Source organism: Cygnus olor, chromosome 10 (assembly GCF_009769625.2).
Source record: "Cygnus olor isolate bCygOlo1 chromosome 10, bCygOlo1.pri.v2, whole genome shotgun sequence".
NCBI classification, from domain to species: domain Eukaryota; kingdom Metazoa; phylum Chordata; class Aves; order Anseriformes; family Anatidae; genus Cygnus; species Cygnus olor.
The window spans coordinates 15,894,459-15,915,879 of NC_049178.1; the positions used below are offsets into that span (position 1 = coordinate 15,894,459).

The window sequence follows — 21,421 nt, forward strand, 5'->3', positions numbered from 1 at the left end:
CAAGGTTGCAGGAAGGTAAGACAGATGACTCAAAGCTGGTATGAGAGGGCCGTTAATTACAGCTCTCACGTACGCAGGATCGTGCCCGTACGGGCCTTTCCGAGGCTTCCTCATCTATGGCTGCGTGAGAGGAGCGTTAGTGCGGACGGAGCAGGAGGGCGCCTCCAACCACACAGGCTGGGAAACGCAAAACACAGATCAGCCCCGTGACTGAGGCCTTCCTCCATCACCTCCCAGATCAGGAACCGCATCAGTACAGAGTCAAACACGCCCTTAAGCCCGCCATGATGCTTTAGGCTACATTGGGCACAAAACCAGACCGAAACACCTTCCCACGGGGCTGAAGAAGATCTAAACCCCACCAGCTCACTGGGACAGCAGCAGGACAAAACACCCCCAAACTCACTGTCCCCGTCCCCACCCCACAAACTGGTACACGTGGCTCCAACTCCCAGGAGATGGCTTTTCAACGTGTAAAATCCTATCTGGGCCAGGAGAGCCTGCAGCTTTATCGTCTCCATTGACTTCTGACCACACAAGGTCCTCATCTACATGGCAGCCGCCTCTTACGTGAGCACCGCTGCAGCTCTGCTCCTGGTGGTTTCTGCACATTGTTTAGGTCGAACGTGAAGAGCGTTGCAAGTAAAATCACCAAGTGCTGCTGGAACTTGCACCGATTTGTTAAAAAAAAAATGGCTTGGAACCAACATTTTCATAAAAGGTGCTCCTGCCTCACCCTTTTCCTGTAGGGAAAGATGATGAATACTGGAAATAAGAACAGTTTTGAGACGAAGTTCCCAGCGAAGCAGAAAATCACCTGATGGAATCAACTTCTCCCCCCATCAGACTGTTTTTAAACCAGACCTTACTTTCTCCTGTCCATTTTATTTCCTCGCCCACCGCAAGCCTGTGTGTGAGGACAACCATGCTCAGTTCAGCTACTCTGTGCCCAGCGCTGAGCTAAGCACGGCATTTCCCTTTGGAAGGGGGCAAAGCTGTGCCTGCAATCGTTAGAAAAAATAAATATTAAATATTTAACATTATATCCTATATAATATATATCAAGATCTTAAATATTAAATTAACTTACACTGAGCTTTCGACCCACTGCAAACAATTTTTCAGAGAAGTGGTATTTACACGACTAGCCAACAACTTTACAACAACCCTGTAAAGCAATTAAATGCTGCTCCACAGCACGGGTGACACGGTGTCACGGATCATCCAGTGCCCAAACTGTGGAACTGCTGATTTCAGTTACAGGCAACAATCTGGTAGTAAATACAACGTCGTGTCCTGGCTGACAACTGACTGGTATCATTAGGAAGTATGTGTTGTACCAATTACAAAATTAATTATAAAGTCATGTCAGGTCACTCAGTTGGAAAACAATTATTTCACTTCAGGACAATACATGAGAGCCGGTACCCCACCTTCAGCAGTATGCAAACTGCAGTGGATTGCTTGGGACTAACCCAGCTCTCTGTAGTGCTGGCAGATACCCCAAAAACCTCATGGACTTGAGATGGATGTGTATCGCCCGGGAAGAATCCAGTTGGGCAATAAGGAAACACAGCGGGTGAAGATGGATGGCAAAGAAAAACTGCGACCCTGGTGAACAAGTTCTAGTTTACCTGCAGCCAAGGAAAATTTCAAACATAACAAGCACGGGTTACTGTCTGGTTATCGGTTACGTTTCTGGGGCTAGGCTGGTTCATGGTTTTTCTTTTTTAGCAGTTTTGTTGAGGCAGTACAAGAACTTTGGTAAAGTGTTGGTGGTGTCATTGTGCTGTGACAGAAAATCTGCACTACGTATTTCCAGGGTAAAATTCTCACATCTCCCCTTCAGAAAGGATCTTGGTCCTTCTCTGATCACTCCAGAGCCAGGATACCAGGCTGCCTTCAGCTCTTCAGCCACGGCATCTGCTTACAAAAACCACCGCAGCTTGACAACCACGTGCGCTAGTATTCAAGAGTGCAATGAAGAAAACGGACAAGGAACAAACAAGTAACAACAACAAAAACCAGACACTTTCTCCACGCACGCTTTCCCCACGAAGCACCCGCAGCCTGGCACAGCTGGGGCCGCTCAGAGCCGGGCACTGAACCTGCCCGGGTTACTTTGGGGACTTGCATCTCAGTCACCTGCTGCGTGACAAACAGCACAACAGAACAAAGCTGGCTCCCAGGGAACAGTATAGAGATTTCACGTGTGTAATATATGCAAAAATCAATAAAATATGCACACATATGTACAGGGTACGAGCTGACATTTCCTTAATGCAAATAGCCTGGCCCTGACGCTTCCTGAGGCTACGGGCGTGATCTGCAAGGTGTGGATGCCACCTCCTCAGCACAGCACGCAGGTGTCTCCCTGGTTTTCCATGTTAATTCCTGAGCCCTTGCCTCCAGATTTGCCTTGGCTTTGGTATGCGGCTGCCATTGTCCAGCGCTGGCTCCCGAGGCTGCTGCGGATGTGCACATCAGGCCTGTTTCAGAGAGCAGTGATCTCGTCGCAGATACAGGGGACCAGTTTGCATCTCAAAGCACAGCAGGTTTAAATCTTCTGCCTCAAAACCCATTAAAATCAATAAATGTTATACAAACCTCCCTATTTAAAAGCTAGATAAGAGAGAAGTAAAACTGTGCTTGCTTTGCAATGGTTAATACCCTCCCAACACCATGCACACTCACCAGTTAAAACAAATAAATCAGACTTACTTCTCCAAGCCATAACAAAGCCCAGAAGCCTGCAGACTCCGAGCAGCGTTAGAGGCAGCACTATCATTTTAGCACAGTTGCAGGGAGCTCTGTTTATATAAACACCCTCGCTGTTTCTGCTGCAAGTGCACGGACGGGAGGTCTCTGCTACCTGCCCTGTCCTTGGGACGCAGCTCGCCTGCTTGTTCTGCTTCACGCTGCGACCTGGCTTTCCTACTCGAGGCTGGACTGGCTACGGCCGAACTTCACCAGAGGCCCCCGGGAGCTGCATTTTACAGCCTTGCTCTGTTCCTTCTCAGTGCACGCTCCTGAGTCGCTGACACTGCAGGGAAGAGGCAGAAAGCAGCCTGGCTGTCCCCCCGGCGCAGCCAGCCCGCGCTCCCGCAGGGATGCTCCGCGCTTCCAGCACCGCCGCGCCCGAGGGGAGCTGCACCAAGGGGCTGGGGAGGGCACAGAGCCCGCGGGTGGGACAGGCAGCTACAGGAGGTGATGCCACAGCAGCCTCTCTCAGAATTAATAAAGTGCACTCCTAGTACCTTTCAGTCAAACGTGACTTTTCCCTTTTTTTTCTTTTTTTCTTTCTTCTTATTTTTTTTGTAGTCCCTAATTCCCCTTCCAAGCACCCTCCAGCACATCGTGCCACGTGGGAGCCAGAGCGCAGGCAGCAGGAAGGTTGTTCCCACATCCCCTGGGCGCATGCACTGCCCCATGCTCCACAGCTCGGAGCCGCTGGCGAGCAGCAGCAAGAGCAGCAAATTTCCAAAATCCCACTGGCCCTGCAGTTGCAGACAGGCTTGCATCTAAAAGTGATTTGCAATTCTTGCCATGGCTTTTACCTTATATTTTTAATGTAACTTTTGCTATCTATTTTCCATTTTGACATGTTTTTCACAGGCCTGTCTCTGCTTACGGGAACGATATTTGTCTTTCTTACGAAATTTTACATTTAAAGCTTTCTCTCAGTTTTAATCAACTGTCTCTATTAATTTCCTCTGCAATTCAGACAAAGTTTATTTGTATCAGTTTCTCAAGCTATATTCCCTCCTGCTGAATAAGGCTCGAACACACTCATTTCCTTATGATGGATTATTTTAATTAGATTCTAATCCTCTTTGAAGTGTATGTCATCCCTGGATGGCTTCCATCTCTTTTGGAGTTTCACCTTTTGTGTTACCTTGCCAGGACTCGGCTCCCCAGCAATCCAGCCCTCTGTAGGAGCACACAGGAGCAATTCAAGCACCTTCCTATCAACAAACGTTCAGTTTTGCAAAACATACTGGTTTATCTGGTTTCGCTGCCGAAACTTCGGCTGCAGCCTAAGCTGGTTTAGATGGTTAATAAAACATTGCGGGTAGACCAGATACATGAAACTATTTAAATCCAGCGTGGTGCAAAGACATTATTTCCTTTCAAGAGTGCCTGCTGCTCGCATCTCTGACGAGGGTCTGCCTTAAACAGGGAGAGGTGAGGGATCAAGGATGGCTGCGGCGGGGGCTGCTGCAAGGCAGAGAGCTGTAGGAGGAGGATAATAAGGAGGGAGGTTATGGAGAGCTTTAGAAGAGGTGATATTCAAGATATTATGAGAGGAGATTAGCAGGGAGGTGTGGTGCGGGGCCTCCTGGGAGGGCAGGCCGGCAGCATCGCCCTCAGCCATCACACGGGGCAGCTGCAGGACTGCGTGTGACCTGTTCAATCTTAAACACATGGGATGCAAAAGTCTTCAAGGACTGACCAGACAGGCCCTCAGAAGGCAGATCCATGTGGGATCCCTGACCAGAGCAACCCCTGGAATAAGGAAACCCTCTGGGCTGAGGGAAGCCAGGGGATGGCATGTCCAGGAGCCCATGGAGCTGCCCCCACCCCTGCTGCTCCGTGGCTGTCCATTTACAGCAACAGAGGCTGTAATGGCCTCACAGCACAGCCACTGTTACAAAGTTATGCCCCATAGCATCTACTTCGTCTGTATTTCAGCCCTTCAGTTGTTATTAATTTCCAAAGGCATTCTGAAGATGTTTGAAACATGCACACGGCACAAGTTTATCCGGAAAACTGCCCGGCCAAGATCTGATATTAGCAAGCACTTCACCAGCAAGTCCAAGCGTTTTTGTTCACAAGCTTCCTAGGAAAGAGAGCAAACCACAGCCACCATCCCAGGAAGCTGCCTTTGCGAGGAGGGATGGAAACAAAGCAGGGGGAAAGGGATGATCCTTGCATTGTCTGACATTTTGTGGTCATGGCGTAACCAGCCGGGCAATTCCCATGAGAGAAGTCTACAAAGACATACTGGCTGGGTAATCCTAATTAAAAAAAAATTCTAATGTATGGTTGCCACATTTAGCCTAGCCAGGACAAAAGCATGACCAAGATTTGTAGGACTAAAAACGATTGTGCTAGCCAAGTCTGACGTGTCTTAAATCTTCGTGCTCACAGAGGGTAGAGAGTCTAACACTTTTTGTAAACCTTTGTCTTCTCCTCACACCAATAACCACACATCTGAGATCCCCAAGTCTTCAATCATTTTTTAAATTCCCAACTGTCTGTAGTTCCTAAAACCCCAAGTAAACACTGTCTCTTGGCTTGGCCATTTGCAAGAGAAAGTAGCAGCTTTTGTCAATGAGTGATAAACTTTGTCAATACAAGGGCAGGGGAAGAATGGACCAAACGCATTGCAGGGCCTTCAGCTAAGATGCAGAAGTAATTGCAGCTGACAAACATTAATATGCTAAACTTAGCAACCTCCTGTTTAATTAAGTTTTATCAAAACTGCCATCGTTTTGCACATCTCGAAGAACTGCGTGCATTTCTGGGATACTTGAAGGATCACTGTAACAGATCTAAAAATGCTTAAATTAAATGAAATCAGTTCTAACTCCGCTTCCATGGATTTTCTGTAGTGCGTTTTCCCCACTTGCATCTCAGCTTGATTTTATAGCTATTATCATATTGCTGTAATGTAAAGATTAACTTTCCCATTAACCGCAAGTAAATATATTTTAACAGTTCAAACTGATGCATCTGAGGCACAAATCACTCCAGCTCTGCCAGCCTGGTAAATGGTAAAGTCATTCAGTCTCAGCAACAAAAGGTTTTAATCCGATAGCCAAAACTTTTGTCCATCAGATTTAGATTTGTCCTGAAATGTAAGACAGACTTTGCTCTTTCCCCCCCTCGCAGAGCCAAAAGCACAGAAAGCCTGAAAATTAAAACCTGCTGCATTATTCTGCAACATGGTACAAAATGAAATAAAAAGCCAAATGTCTCTTTGCATTCCCCTCCTCATCAAGTTGAATTATTTTTTTTTTTAAAACTGCAATGTAGTCGCAACTCAGCCTACATCTCCAAAAGCTAAACAATTATGCCACAATAGGGGTATTTTGTTCACTCAGAAAAAATCGTCTAATGAAAAACTATGTTGGTGGTTGAATCCGTTTCCTTTAGGAGGAGCTGGCTGTAATCTCAGTGGGACTTGTGGTTTCAGCTATTCATACTGCTCATAGCAGTTTCTGTTTTTTCTCAAAGCAATGTAACCCAGCAACACAGAAAAAGCTGTGATTAACTTCTTCTGAGATACAAGATGTCACAGCAATGCCTCTCCGCTGAAGAGAATCGTAAATCTCCATTGCTCTGCCTTTACTGCACAGCCATCTCGCATCCCGGACAGAGTCTGAAGGGGAAGTTACAAGGCACTGACATTTTCTCTTCTACCCCAGCACAAGCTGACCGTGGGCTTGCAGCTCTCAGACCAGAGATCGTCCTTCACAGCTGCATCACTTGGAGCCTAATCCATAGTTCTGGTTCGTCGCCAACCACAAGAGAGCTTTAAAATTAACAAGCATTATATTAGCTGACATAACCTAATGAATAGCTATCAATTGTCTACAAACAGAAAGCCTGCCCTTTTATTTCTGTGCAAGCGTACATATGCGGTGGAATGAAACTCAAAGGGAACGTCTGTGCATCGAAATCTTAAATAAAATAAATCGTCTTTAAAATAATGCACTAGAAGCTGGTGTCAATCCCAATAAATTCGAAGAAGTTTAAGGGAATAATAAGAATAATGTTAAGGAAAAAAAAAAAAAGAGGAAAAAAAACTCCTTCCCCATCGAAATCACCTCTCCAAAGCAGAAAAGCTGAACACAGAAGTGAACTTTCTGAGGCTCCGCTGGGCACGTGGTGATGCGAGGATCCCATCACCCACCCAGCGATGCTGCAGAGGACTCATCCGAGAGCTGAAGGGCAGCCAGCATCTCCAGACCCGAGCAGCTGCGCCAATTTTAGGACTAACTCATGGCAGCGTGACAAACGTCAGAGCTTCTGCAAGAGCAGGCGTGCAGCAGCCGGCCACACGCTCGAGCGGGACCGCAGCTCCACAGCCACAGCTCTGCACACTGCTCCGGGAAGAGCACCGCCTTCCTCCAGCCAATGCTTAGCTCCGATGCAGTCGCTTTTTTATGCTCTGTGAGGTTGTTTTGTTGTTCTTCTTCTTCTTTAACTGGCAGGTTCTATTATCTACTGTGTATTATAAAATTAGCCTTTCGGCTCTTGCATTAATACCAGCTCCCCAAGTCAGAGATGAACTCCAAGCGACACGAAGAAGCCATACTTTCAGCTCAGGGCAGCTCTCTGAGAAGGCACTTGACGTGGCCTCTTTACATGTCTCTGGGCAATTTTTTCCCTCTTGCTGCAGTCTTAAACTCAAGGTTTCCAAACCGCTCTCCATCAGCAGTTATTTATTATTACTCCGTCCTACAATGTCATTTCCCAAGCACCCAGGTGCCACAGAAATAAGAAAGAATTAGGCCATTCCCTGCTATCAAGAGCTATGAAATATCCTGAAAAAACCTGTGAAGGTTAAGCAGATGGGCACAAGTTGAAAGCAAAGCAATCCTAGGGGTGAAAAGCACAACTTTTGGTTTTGCAAAGATGATCTTTTTGTTTCTTTAAATAAAAATAGATGGGAAGACAAGAATAAACTTATCACAACCAGAGTAACACTGAAGAAAAATCTCTACCATCAAGACTACAGTACACTGCTTGCCTGCTGCATCTGGACAGAGAGGGTCTGGTTTCTGACCAGGACTCACAGCACTTGTGCCTGTAACTCTTCACGTTTACCCCTTCCCTCCACTTCCCGGCACAGCAGCACAACCTGCCCCTGCTGAAACGATGCCAGCTGAGCAGAAAAAAACAAACTCAAAGCAGGCAGCTCCACAGAGTCCTATGACATGCGGGAACGGGGCATCTCCATTCATCCGTGCTCCCCTTTTAGGAAGCGATCCTTCAGGACCCAGCTATCAGCTCCTAATGACTAGTTTTGTTACTTACAGGCCCCACAATGAAACAGGGGGTGGCTGAGGTTGCCATGCTGTGGTAATAATCAAATATAAGGGGATTAGAATCATTAAAAGCTAATCAGGGTAGAATTATATATTTTTAATTAGCAGCTGCTGTGCGGTTAAAGCACTAGAATCCCCCAGCTGCTTGCTGGTAAATGCAACCAACAGAACGCTATTTGAAGTGCAAAATACATATTTTTACATGGAAATATATTAAGGAAATAAAAAAATTGCTTTAAAAATACTATACATTGTAAAACCTCATTATAGATCATTCTTTTTGCTTTTCAGCATTGGAAAGATTTTTTAAGGCCATAAATTCTTGTATTTAATCTTATACTGAATGCAGGCCAAATATAAAAAGGGAATCATTTACAATACATTGTGTATATTGTTTCTTCAAACCACAAAGTAGTTGCCCGTAAATCCTCCAGCATTTGGTATAAACATATAGTGTTTGTCTACTCATTGTAAGTCTAGAAAAGGACATATTTCTGCAGAGCCTTCAGAGGTATTCACTTCATGAATAATAGAGACTGAATAAAACTTGTCATTTGGATTTTCTTGTAACAACACACTTTAATCCAAGATTCCCAAGCACAGAAACAGATCTCTGTGGTTTCTGTAACCACCCCTGCCCATACTGCTGTATTTTTAAATTATCCTTAGTTGCATTTTAGCTGACAACCTTTCTACACTATCACAGAGAGACTCCACCAGGCACCAGTCTCCAAAGACCTTGCTTTGTTTAAAAACAAAGCGAACCCAACAGCCAGTTCATCTGAAAAAAAAGCTGGTTTTGTTGCAGGGCGTTCAGCTCTAGGGAAGCTGATCAAGAGCACGCAGATGCTTGCCAAGAAGAGTTGCTCTCTTAGCACCTAAATTTGGCAGAAGTCTACTAAAAAGCCCGTACAGCAAAGCAGTTGGTCTTGTCTTTAAACAAGTTCTTCAAGTTTCCAGTGTTAGACCAGCCTCCTTCTTCCCAGTTCAACAGCACTGTGACATTTTGGTCTAATACAGGGCAGGAGCAGAGCTGCACCTGAGCACAGACAGACCCCTCATTTCCAGCATCTCCCAGCTTTGTTAACCATCCCTTCCACTAACAAAAATGCCAAACACAACGTACTGGTGGGTATCTCCTGCTGAGCATTCCCACTCACCTTTAAGTCGTGGTATCAGAAGGCACATTAACACAGAACTGAGAAGACTCACAAGGTTAGCATGACATTGTTGCACGTCAACATGTTTTTTGCCCTCGGCATCATCCCATTTCGACCACACCACGGTGGCTGTCCCCTGGACACACTGCCTGGGACACAGCGACTTCCTCCAAGGTTGTAACAGCTCCCCAGCTCACGGGTAAGGAAAACTAGTCTTAGGGGATGAACAGACACAATCAGGCTCCAAAGCAACTTCTTGAGGGTACATCTTGGGGTGTGTCTACAAGGTTCAGGAGAGGGCTGAGCAGCTAGCTTCAACTTCATGTCCCATCCACACGGACAGCAGGGCTCAGACGACCACGTTGGCCAGGGAATGAGCATGTCTCCAAGCCGAGGCAACCCAGCTCTGGCAGGCCTGTTTCTGGGTCCAGCACCACTCCATCCCGTGGTGACCAGGCCCTGCCAGCGATGCTCCGCGTGGAGCAGGCCGCCCGCTGCTCCCTGGGCCTCATCCTGCACGGGAAGGGGGACACTTCCCAGCCTCCACGGCCTCTGAGCACTGTAACTGCTCCAACACATCTCTCACTGCGGATCAGGTACAGATTCTGCCACTACAGAAGGCAAATGTCCTCAGATTCAGCAATTTCTGGTAAACTGTTTCCTCTGAAGTCCCCACAATACAATTTCTTGGCTGTTAAGAGAAACTGTTCTCTCAAAGAGTTTTCGAGTCCTGAATAACATCCTCTGCCAACTCGGGAGACTTTGACTAACTACAAGGAAAAGCCAACTCAGAAAAGCCAAGAACCATTATTTGACTTCAAGACCAAATACTCCTTTGTTGACTCACACTAATAGAGCCAGCCCTGGAAAAAAACAGGCCTCCTCCTCGGGTAAATCATCCGGCCTTGCAGACGGGTGTTGCCGTCAAGCCAGCCCTCATCACCACCACCCAAAGCCCTGTGAGTGCTCTTGGTACGCTGCCTTCAGACGAGGGTTACCAGTGATGGAAACCGCACAGGAGACACTACTTACTTTCTACTCTTCCCTCTCAAAAACACAATTTAGCCTCAGAGCAAGTGCAAAATATATTCAGGGAAGGAGCTCACAAAGACAGCTATTACACCCAACATATTAGCATCACAAATGTGGCACTTTCAAGTCACAAGAACAGATTCACCACTCAAGGCACCACCTCTGACAAGAGGAGATGTGCAATGCAATCAAAGACTTCCACAGAGCTAAGACGCTGAGCAGTACCCAGGCAGGCAAATAGCAGGCGAAATTAATTGCCTGTAGCATGACACAGCTGCAAAATCCTAGAGGTTTTGACGGCTTCGCAGCATCTTTCTTTCAACTCTACCCCATGCTGGGACTTTAATCTGCAGGGCTATAATGGTACTATCAGCAATGTTAGAGGCGAGACTAAAAATAAACACGGGACAAGAAAAATGCAGAGCTCCTCCTCCCTGCTGGATCTGGAGGGAATTTCCTGAGTCAGTCTGACTGCTCTATCCCTTGTTTACTTGTTACTAAGTATGAATTTTCACAGCAGCGTGTGTGGTTTTCACTGAATTTTCGAAGTTAAAGCCAACAGGACTCTAATGTCATAACAAAGCTAAACATCGCTAACCCTGTCTGGAGGGCTGGGATCCTCGCTGCTTCCTTGCCCACGCTGCACACTGCATTTCCAGTCAAATATGGAAGTGTTTGGGGCAAATACAGTCCACTGGGTCACGGGATGAAGGACACCAGCTCCCAGTGACCTGCAATGTGTCCCGCATCTGGGATACCCTATCAGACCCATTAGGTGTGTTTACCCCGGACAAAGAAAGCCTCACACAATGTTCAGAAGAGCTGGAAGGTCTGTCCTTCTGCACAGCACCTCTCCAGAGGTCCTCCCAACTGCTCAGCGCCATTTCAGGAAGGAAGAGTCAGCTCCTCTCCCTCTGGCACCCACGGAGCACACAGCAGCCGCCACAATTGACTTCAGAGCTATATAAAAAGTTGGCAAAAAGATTTGTTTATGAAGAGCTAAAAATTAAGTTTGACTTTAAAATAGTGCAGCCACCAGTAACGGCTCGGAGGGTCACATTCTTCTTCCATCTCAGCCTCCTCCCCTCTGGGACCTCTGCTTTGCCGAGAAGCTTTCCCAAAGCAATCCGTAAACCGGGCAGAAAACCCCACTGAGAGAGGAGGGGAGCAACATGTCCCAGAAGAGCTGAAGGAGCAGGCTCACACATGGATGCCCAGCATTTCACAGAGGACTTGCCATTTGTTCAGGAACAATGCTGCAGCAGAGTCCATTGCTATTTGCAGCAACTTGGTACGTTAGATAATGCGGTATTTCATGAAAATTTCAGGAGGTGATTGCAGGCTCCTGGATGCTCTCAAACTAAAACGCACACCTTTTCCATTTCATGACATGCAGCACTCTCTGTACCCTCGTTCACCTTCCCTAGCCCGAGCATACACAAGAGGAAAATACAAGATTTCAGCTTTGCAAACCTCCAGCCTAAACCAACATCCTGTAAAACTATGAGTTAAATGCAGGAGCACTTCACTTCCAAACCGCAAAGGCTGTAATAAGTGTGGGTTTTAATTGCCTGGTACAGCAGCTACGCAGCCAGAATCACAAACCAGCAATGAAATCAGCTCTTCTGCACTGCCGATTGCTAAACTTTTGCCCTTGTCCACAATGTGTTGTGTCACAGAACTAATTCAGTACCCATGGAAAGAATTAGGAAAGCACTTAAGAAAAATTAAGTGTTGGCCCCAAGCTAGCCAACTGGCATTACACCTTACATTTCTTCCCAAAAAGTTTCTAGTTGTTCAGGGATCTATCCCTGACCCTACAGAGATGAATTTCCACCATGCAGTATACAACATCCTCCGTAACAAACTTCTAGATATTATGTATAATTTAAGATCTGACCCTTTAGAGCTACTGATTTCAAAAGGCTTTGTACATACTTAAAAATCTCATTATCTAGAATTAGAAATGAGATTCTTTGAAAACAATTAGTCCCAAGTGACAGATGCAGTCTCTATCAAGCAACTACCGCAGGTTTTGAGGCTTCATTTATTTAACGCAGCTTCCACAGTTATTCACATGCATGTCCAACTTCTCCTTTATGGGGTTACAAAGCACACAGCAAGCTCTGTGATAGCTTGCATCCAACTGCAGAATACTTGAAGAAAAGCTAGATTAGTAAGGAACAAGACTTTACAGCAAAGCCTTCCTTTCATCTGGTGCAAAAAGCTTTGAATCTCATAAAGCAGCTGTAGTAAACTTTAAAGCCACGATATTTCACAGAGTTTGCGGGGATGCGTTGCTACTACTTGCTGGGGTTAATGGAAGTTTTACAGTTTACTTCCTCACTCTCCTTAAAACCATCTTGTTCCTGAGTGAAGAGACGCACACCAGGTAGAGTAAAAAGAAATGACAAAAAAATAAAATAAAATCACATTGAGAACTTAAAGTACGCATCTTTTAATTCAAAAAGCTGGCTGACCTAAGTAGAAGCAGCACATACGAGAAAACTGAGGCAGTATCCTCGTGCAGGCAGATGAGGAATTGCTGCTATCGGCCTCTCCTCCTGTGAAATCCTGGACACCAGGCGCAGCCCTCGCGAGACGGCTTCTGTCTTGGCTGAGCCGGGGCTCAGACCGGAGCCACGCGGTGCCATTGGGAGTGCAGCACTCGAGACGAAACGCAGAGCAGAACACGAACACCTCGGTTAGCTCAGTTGCCAGCCACAGGCGTATATTCTGCTTTTACCTGCACAACTTCATTTTAAACCGGGTCTTGTCCCCAGGGCTCCATAATAAAGAAGTTGCTCATACAACGCACCAAGAGTCAGAAGCTTTGGACGTGTCAGGACAAATCCCACCAAAAGTAAATTGGTATAATACACAGATTTTACACTTGCTTACACGGCACTAGAAAGATGCAGGAAGGCAGGCTGCTGCACAGACTCCCGACCCCAGAGATGGTAAGCGTTGCTTTTTGGAGGCTGAAAGGAGGTTCTGGGAAGGAAGAGAAATCAGAAATGGCATCTTTGGAAGGGGGACAATGCAAGAGCTACACCCTGGCGGCTCCAAAAACACCTCTCTCCCCACAGAAGAACAGGTTTCGGTGTTACTCGGTATTTAAGTTTTGCAACAGCTTTTATTCCAGTTAAAGTTTCATGAGTATCCATTAAATTTCAGTGCCGTGTGCTTTGCCACGTCCGTCCCCCTTCCCAGCTGTTTTACCCTATTACAAAAACTACCACTAACCAGGTACCTACACCAGCCTTATTTTAAGGACATTTACTCCTGCATTTTGGTGCGTGCTCTTGCCCTGAATTATTAAAACAAATGCACAGAGCTCACCTCTACGCAAGTAACAAGGCATTTCATTAGCACACCGCCAGTGCAATATTAACTCCAGTGTTTTGCTGGGAAAAGGCTGGAGTGCAGGAAAGAAAAGTGATTGTCAGAGTAAATAGGGCACTGTTATTAAAGAAATGGGTTAATTATCAACCACAGGCATGAGACTGTGGGAACACAGCAGCAGCCTGGGCCGGCTTGTTACGACTCTGGATGTTGGACGAGCAGAAAGTGACCCAAATGTGTTGCAAGAAGAAAGCAGCTGGTTTTGTGACAGGTATCTGCGGGGGATTTGGGGTGCACTGCTTTTATTAGCCAGGGGTGCAACAGCCAGCAAGACAGGTTTAAGAGCCACTGCAAAAATATTTTACGGCTGGTACCAGGGAGCTTTGCAGGATTCAGAAATGAATCAGACATTTCTTCACATAACAAGGATAGCCAAAGGCATAATCTGATATTCAAAAAAAAAAAAAAAAAAAGAACAAAAAAGAAAGAAAAGAATCAAACACCATGAACAAGGAGTGTATAGCCTCCATGCTTCTGGGCATAAACTGCCCCTGTCTACAACAGAGCAGGACCATCTTCCAGGGAAGTGCTTTTCTAACCAGGGGGTGCCGGTTTCTAATGCTCTCTTCTAAACTATGTTGTATTAGCCAGAATCCGCAGGAGGAAACCGACCGAAAGGGCCGCTCACCTCACTGTGCAGTGACGCATCCTACAGCAAAGAAAGCAGCAGCATTCCGGCACCGAGTTAATTTCCTGAGCCAACACACCAGGAGAAAAACAAAGCCAGGAGTCAAAAAAAAAAAAAAAAAAAAAGTAGCAAAATGTGCAGCAAAGAAAGTAGCAAAAAACAGAGCAAAACCAATAGCTGCTAAGAAGTCAGTATCTCATCAGCCCAAACTCACCAAAAATGATGGGCTCATAACAGACTGAGAAAAAATAATAATATTACAAGAAAAGTGGGTATAAATAGAAGTGCCAGGATGGGACATGCCTCCCAGTTATAGAAAAAGCATCTGGATTGTCCTCACATCGCCTCTTGACCGCTGCCTAATTCAGCAAGCATCCCTCTTGAGCAACAGGGCTTTCTCAAGCCGAGCAGTGGGGTAACGCTGACTTCTCTCCATCCGATGCCACCTGGGGCAAAGAACCTCCCGGCCGGCGGGGAACAGTTTGTTCCCTCGGCTTCACCGGCTGGGGCACAGCCCAAAGCCACGCCGGGAGCACACCAGCAGCAACCTGGTTGCAACCAAATTAATTGCAAGTTAATACGATGGTGCAACTCATACCAGGTGAAGTGAAGAGCATAGGGAGCCCCAAATCAGCCTGCTGAGGCTCCGGAAGCACCATTTCCACTTTATTTTCAGAGCCTGCCACTTGGTCAGCATTGCTGAGGAGCCCTGCTTCTCCTCTGCACTGAGGTCCTCCCGCTTCTGCCACACAGCCAAGGCTGGGTAACACATCCTCGCTGGCTACACAGCACGCGGCTCTGGGCAAAGTCAGCTGAGCACGCTGGATGACTCAAAACTTCTCTTTTCTTTAAAATAAGAGAAAAAAAGGCCTTTTCAACTGAGCAAGTTTTCCTTCTACAGCAGTTACAGGCAGCTCTGGCTCTGTGTACGGTACCTGCCCACGTGCATCCTTCTGGGAAAGTGGCAGCTAAGGGAAGTAACTGAAAACATTAAGGAAAAGCTCTTTTGTCATCTTGTGAAGCATTAACGCTGCTCAGCGCTTCACTGTTTTAAAGGACATCGCAGCAGCCTGGCCGTGGACACAAGCTTCCCAGCCCGCGTTACGGATTTCGTAACACCCAGAACAGCGCTTCTGAAAAGCGAGAACCTCGCGGCGTTCCTCCTCCGCCTTCCCCGTGGTCCCAGCGTCTGAGCCGGGGAGATAGTTGACTTTTCATGTCTAAGCTCACGCACTGGAAAAAAAAAATCCCCATCCAATGGGAAGTTGACGAAAACAAACCCGAGCAGCTGCGTGTGAAAATTACATGAAGGCAAAAACCACTAAGTGTAAGCCTTAGGACAGAGAAACATTCAGTCAAGTGCACAAATGCCTTCCACGTGTTCGGGATGGAAAGAAGCAGAATTTTTTAAAGACTAACATGGAAACTGCTTTAAGCAATTTGTCATTTTCAATAGAGCTTCTGCAGCAAAAGAGAGATTTAGACAAGTTAAACAACTTCCTACTGGAGTGGCTGCATGCAATGCTTAAACTACTTCTTTCAGTCTTCTTATAAAGGGAATATTTATAATGTTGCCATTCAGGAAGACTTTGGAACATCACTGCCATTTGATTTTACTTGTTAAGAGGAAATGCAGGGCTGAAAGCAGGGGAAAACACCGCAAATCCCATTCTGGAATTTTTTTCTGAACTTTGTTTCAGGCAGCCTGGTGGACGGGTGCCAATAGGGGAATATTTCACCTTCACCTTAAAATGGGGGAAACTGGGGATATTTTCTGTAATAGGGGCAACTTTAACCTCACCTGGGTATCACCTGGCAAATACGCAAGATACGATCTGAAGGAGAGCTCAGTTTGAGAGCATTCCTATGCTCAGCTCGGGCTAGGGACATTTTTTTATGGCAAAAAGTCCTCCGAACATGATCCGCTGCAAGCACAACAATGCTAAGGTCTCTTCTGCGTTAGGGACTTTGAGGAATCGCACACACACAAGGAATATTCCCCGCTGCTCCTGCTGCTAGTTCAGATGCCCCAGCAGACACGGAGGAAGGGAGGTTGTGCAGGCAGCAGCGAGGCTGGTTTGTCAGAAGCAACGCGAGTTACTGTGCCCAGCATCTCCCGACAAAGGCTCGCAGCACGGGGCGGACGTGACCTTCCCTGCCCATTCGACTGTGCTGTGGAAAAAACACTTGTACTCGCAGCCAGGGGCAAGATCCCATCCGGGCAGCGTCCACGAGGGCAGACCCTGTGCCGAATGAAAGAACACTAAAATAAAATAAGAGGATAACCGGGACGAGCCGGCGCAGGAGCCAAGGCTTCCTGGCTTCCTCCCGTTTCCTTGGGGCAGAGCAAGCAGCGTGCAGCAGCCACAGTTGTCCCAGAGGTCACGGTGTTCAGCAGAACACAAGCACGGTGCTGGGTCACGGCTGGGGTGCGAGGGCAGCTGCGGCAGCCCCAAAATCCAGCCCGTGCTCCAGGTTTGGGGACGTACTCCAAGCGCCACGCGGAGCCAGGCACCAGCTCCACGAAACCAGCGCGAAATGGGGTTTGGTTAATTCACCGCAACCTTTGAACGTCAGTGAGCTCTCCAAGACTGTGACAACTTGCCCGGCTTTTATGCAAACAGCAATTTCCACACTGGTTTAGACAAGCCTCGGCATCGCTTGTAGCATCTTTTGCAGGCAGACTGAAGCAGCCCTCGGTGATGCACTGTGTTGGCACACGCTTACGTGTAAGCACCCTCTTCACTGGGGCTTTGCTCGTGTGGAGCAGCTTCAGCAGATCCGAAGTCACCCACTAGCTGCTCACCAGTCCACGATGCGGCCAAGATAGCCTAGCCCGGCTCAGAACTACTTAAAAAAGACTGCAGTTAGCTCCTGGAAAAACTGATACGTGTGTAAGTAATCACTGGAAAACTGGCAGCAGAAAGCAAAGCGAAATGCAGAAGCCACCCTGGACGGTCCCTAGGTCATCTCCTTTGCAGATAAAATCTCAGCTTTGAAACGCTCTGTGAGCGCACAGCAAGGCCCCAGGGGGGCAGGCCGGATTTTCCACGGGCGCTCTCCCCTCTCCCCTGCTCAGCGCTGCCGGGAGCAGCCCAGAGCCAGGCACGGCGGTGACGGGGAGCTGAGATCGGGGGGGCCGTGGCCTTGCTGCAGGCATCCCGGCCAGGCGCTTTGTGCTTCTTCCAGCATCGCTTTGAGACCTTACAGACCTCACCCTCCCGCTTTTCCTCCTGCATCCAGGCAGGGACATATCCCGCAGGTTTACGCGCTGCCTGGCCACGAGGCCCCAGCTTCCCCAGGCTTGTCAGACTCCCGCCATTTCCCCCAGCCTGCCTTCCTTCTCCCACCCCCCTGAAACCAATCACCGCCGGTTAACGTGTAACTTCCACCTGCCTTTGGAATGAGGGAAGCGAACGCAACTTTATTGCCTTTAAAGGGCTGCCAGCAGGGCGAAACCAGGCACCTTTCCCAGATAAGGTGGAGAGGAGCGCTCGGGTTCGCCCTCCCTCCCTCCCGAAATGCCTCACGGACACCAGACAAAGGTCGCGGCAGCTGCCCCGCGGCGCCTGCCAGGGAGCCGGGTCCTGTCCCACTGGGGTCTCACAAGCAAAGGGGCTTGCACAAACACCACGTTCCCCCAGGGGACTTGTGCAGGCATCACGGGCACGGTTTCACCAGGGGAACGGCACGGAGCAGAACATAAACGTTTTCAACAGGACCGGAGGCTGCTCGTGCATCCCACGCAGGAACGCGCAGGGGAACTGCTCGGGGTCATTACGGGGTGTTTTTACACTGCTCCTTTTCAGCTTCCAAACAGCCGTTCCACCAACGAATTTTGCCATTTACTGTGACTTTTACCGCACTGGCTGTTTGACAGCCGGAGCTCTCGGAGTCATGAGATAAGTTTCCACTGAAAAGGAAAAAAGAAAAAAAATAGAGAAAAGCTTCCAGAACTCCTTACCGAAGCAGCATTTGACAATCAGACTGCTAAAGCGCAAAAATTAAATATATCTACATAAACACACACCGGTCACATGCCCTAGGAGCCTCACCCAAGAATTCTAACTATTTTGATAGGTGATGCACACTGTTTCCGCAGGCTCCTCCTCTCTGGCTGGGCGCTGATACAGAAATTTCCTCCATACGTAACCTCCCTGGGAAGCCAACCCTTGGACCAGCTCAGCACCGCTGTCCTCAGCGCCCTGCCTGGCTTTTGCCCCGTGCAGCCTCGCAGAGATGAAAGCTGCCAGCCACATGAAGGATTCATGCAGGCGATGCTGTAAGTTCAGACAGAAATACCTCCGCGTGAATTTAGGTCAGCGATCGATATTCTCAGCCGGTCTGTACTTCTTCATTTGAAAAAAATGGGGCATACAGCTAGGGTGAGCATAGCATCATATTCTTTGGCTCGGACCTCCCTTTGGAAACAGTCTGAGTAATATCAGGAGCCCGGAGCGCACACAGACCACGCAGAAGCTGACAAACGGCTGCATACCGCTGCTCTGCACGCTTGATACTTGCACGTAAAACCAATGCACAGAATTTGCTGAGATATGGGCAGAAGATAATCTAACCAAAAGAAAAAAAAAAAAAAAGAAGAAGAAAAAAAAGCCAACCCCCAATAAGCAAACAGCTTCTTATGGACTTGAAAAAATACCCCAGCCTGCGATCCTCGGAGTGCCCCGTGAGCCTGGCAGAGCCGGCGGACGTGCTCACGCAGCCAGCCCGCTGCCGTTCCTCTCCACCACTGGGCAGAGCGAACTAAGACCATATTCTATATTAGTCACTCCATTGTTTAAGGAAAAATGCATACCAGAGAAAGAGAAGGACACAGCTCTTTGTCGTGTATGAAACTAATCCCTCTCTTGCCCCGAGGCCAGAAGGATGCCCGAGCAGCACCGCCGGCTGCCGAAAACCTTCTGCAATGCCACCGCTCACCCTGCACAGGGGATGCTCCATGGGGAGACACCAACGGCCCCAAATCCAGCGGGGGCACAGGTCTCTCCCCACGCTTGCCGGATGCCAGCTCGCCCAGGCCACGCCATGCCACGCGCCCCCAGCTGTCCTCCAGCAGCAGCCCCGAGCAGCACGAGTTATTTTAGACCCAGCATCCTCACCGGGTATTACACTAGATTATACATTGACGCAGGCATTTAGGGTGACCAGAACAAGATGTTTGTCCAAACTGCCCAGGGACGGTGCTCTGTAATCAGCTGGAAACAGCCAAGCGCCTGTCCGGCCCTGCACAAAGCATCCCTGCCTCTGCTCTTGAGGGACAGGCTTGCTGCTGCACAGCAGATCCTCCTCCCTTCCTCAACTCCCACTTACAGGCTGGAGGCGGCCTCAGCATCGGTAACACGTCCAGCAGTGAGCAGGGAAGTCTTTGCTGAACCCAACACTTTCAGCATCCTTCACCCCCCGCTGCCCGGTCCTCTGCCTTTCATCCAGCCATCCTCAGCCTCCAGCAAAACATCAATGGCTTGTTCCTTTGAAGGCCCGAGACCCAGAGCACCCTCCTGTATCCCTGATGCTTAAATTACCAACGGGGAGTAGTACATGCACCTTTGGAAAAGGAGAGATACGTCCACTCTTTGCAAATCCCTTGCTATTTGTAAGAGAGTTTTTCTCACGGTTATTCTGCAGCCCAGGTCCTCGCTTCCCCAGTTTAACCTGTTTGGAGGTACCTTACCCGCCTTTCACTCACGCATCCAAGTAAATAAATATATAAATACAATCAAGACATCTGCGTCTATCATCAGCTCGGGCTAATACCCACTTAGTGCAGGATCTGCACCATGGGAATATGAGAAGTTTCCCATTAAAACATTAAAGTCTTTTTGAGAGCACACGGTATCTGCACGGCTTTGTTTGTGTTGAGGGAGTGGCTGGATTTTCGGCAGCCTCTTTTTCAAAGGCTTTTTGTTAACAACTAAATGAAAAACCCCAGAGCTGAGGTTTTCTCCTTAAAAAAAGCCACTGTGATTAGGGATATGAAGAAAGAGAAGCCGGCCTCTCTCTTCCCAACCTAATTGCACCAAGGCACTGACTTTCGGGTTCCAAAATTACAGATGTATAATCCAAGACAATGAACTCTTTCGTCAAGGATTAGCAAACCATGTAAAGCTGATTCCTCACTCAAATGCCTTGCAATTGTAAGTGCCTCTGTTCCACTTTGCAAGTCAGGCCAACGGCTTCCTTGTTTGTTTTCTTTTTTGTTGTTTTATTTTTCCATTGTTTTGTTCTGCTTCCCCTACGAAGACAGGACACTTTACGTTGTTTTCGCACCACGTAATAATGAGTGATGTTGTTTAGTCTGATAAAGGACGCTTAATGAAAACCAACAAATATTTTTACATTTCTTTCTTTTAAGTTATGGTACAAGCCTCTGAAATATAAAAACCAGGAACTGTTCTCAGTCAAAAGCCATGACTGTAAAAATGTAACCCAAAACATCAGGACCTGAAAAAAAACAACACTATTTTGCTTCTGAAAGGTTTACTAGGGGCAGTTAAAAATATATATGTAGGCTTAAAGAAGATTACTAACACAAAACAGTCCAGCACCAGTGATGCCAAAGCCAGCAGCGGGGACTAGCAGAGAACGGTGCCATCATTCCAGCAGAACAGCTCTGGAAAGCACTGCCAACGTCAGAGGCTGGAGGATGGATGGAACGTCTGACCTTTGGAAAATGAAAGGTGGATCCGGACAAAAACAGCCCCTCTGCCCCGAGCCACGCCGCTCTGACAGGGCCAAGAAGGATGCTGGCCCACCTAGCTGCTCTGGAAGGAAAAGTGAAAAGAAAAGGAAAAAAAAAAAAAAAAACTCCAAGGCTGCCAGCATACCAGCCCAGCGTAAAGGCTGCCAAACTGCTCTGGAAATAGGCAGCCTCTGCCACGGCTCTCCATCAGATCAGCAGAAAACAAATTCTGGCCAATAGCCCAGGCTCAGGTTTGTTGCCCAACAGCAGATCCTCGCAGAGAAGCCCAGACTGAAAACAGGGCACACATTTCATACAGGGATCTTGAGACGGTGCGAAAAGCCTCAACGAGAGGCGTAGCTCGCCAAAAGCAGTGGCGCAAGCCCTAAAAAGAGTGAGAAAGCAGAATATTCGGTGTCAAGAGACAAAGGGAATGATG

The 21,421-nt window shown here is 47.7% G+C and overlaps 1 protein-coding gene and 1 long non-coding RNA gene across 18 annotated transcripts in view; both read right to left on the minus strand.

Annotated features, from left to right (window-relative positions):
* The window catches only part of MAGI1 (membrane associated guanylate kinase, WW and PDZ domain containing 1), a 324,538-nt gene that overhangs the window by 297,122 nt on the left and 5,995 nt on the right, over positions 1-21,421 (minus strand). The window lies entirely within an intron of this gene.
* Positions 12,697-16,011, minus strand: LOC121075230. The gene is made up of 2 exons (XR_005822832.1): positions 14,283-16,011; positions 12,697-13,243 (listed from the first exon to the last, which is right to left on the minus strand). It is a non-coding gene; the product is annotated as an uncharacterized LOC121075230 (long non-coding RNA).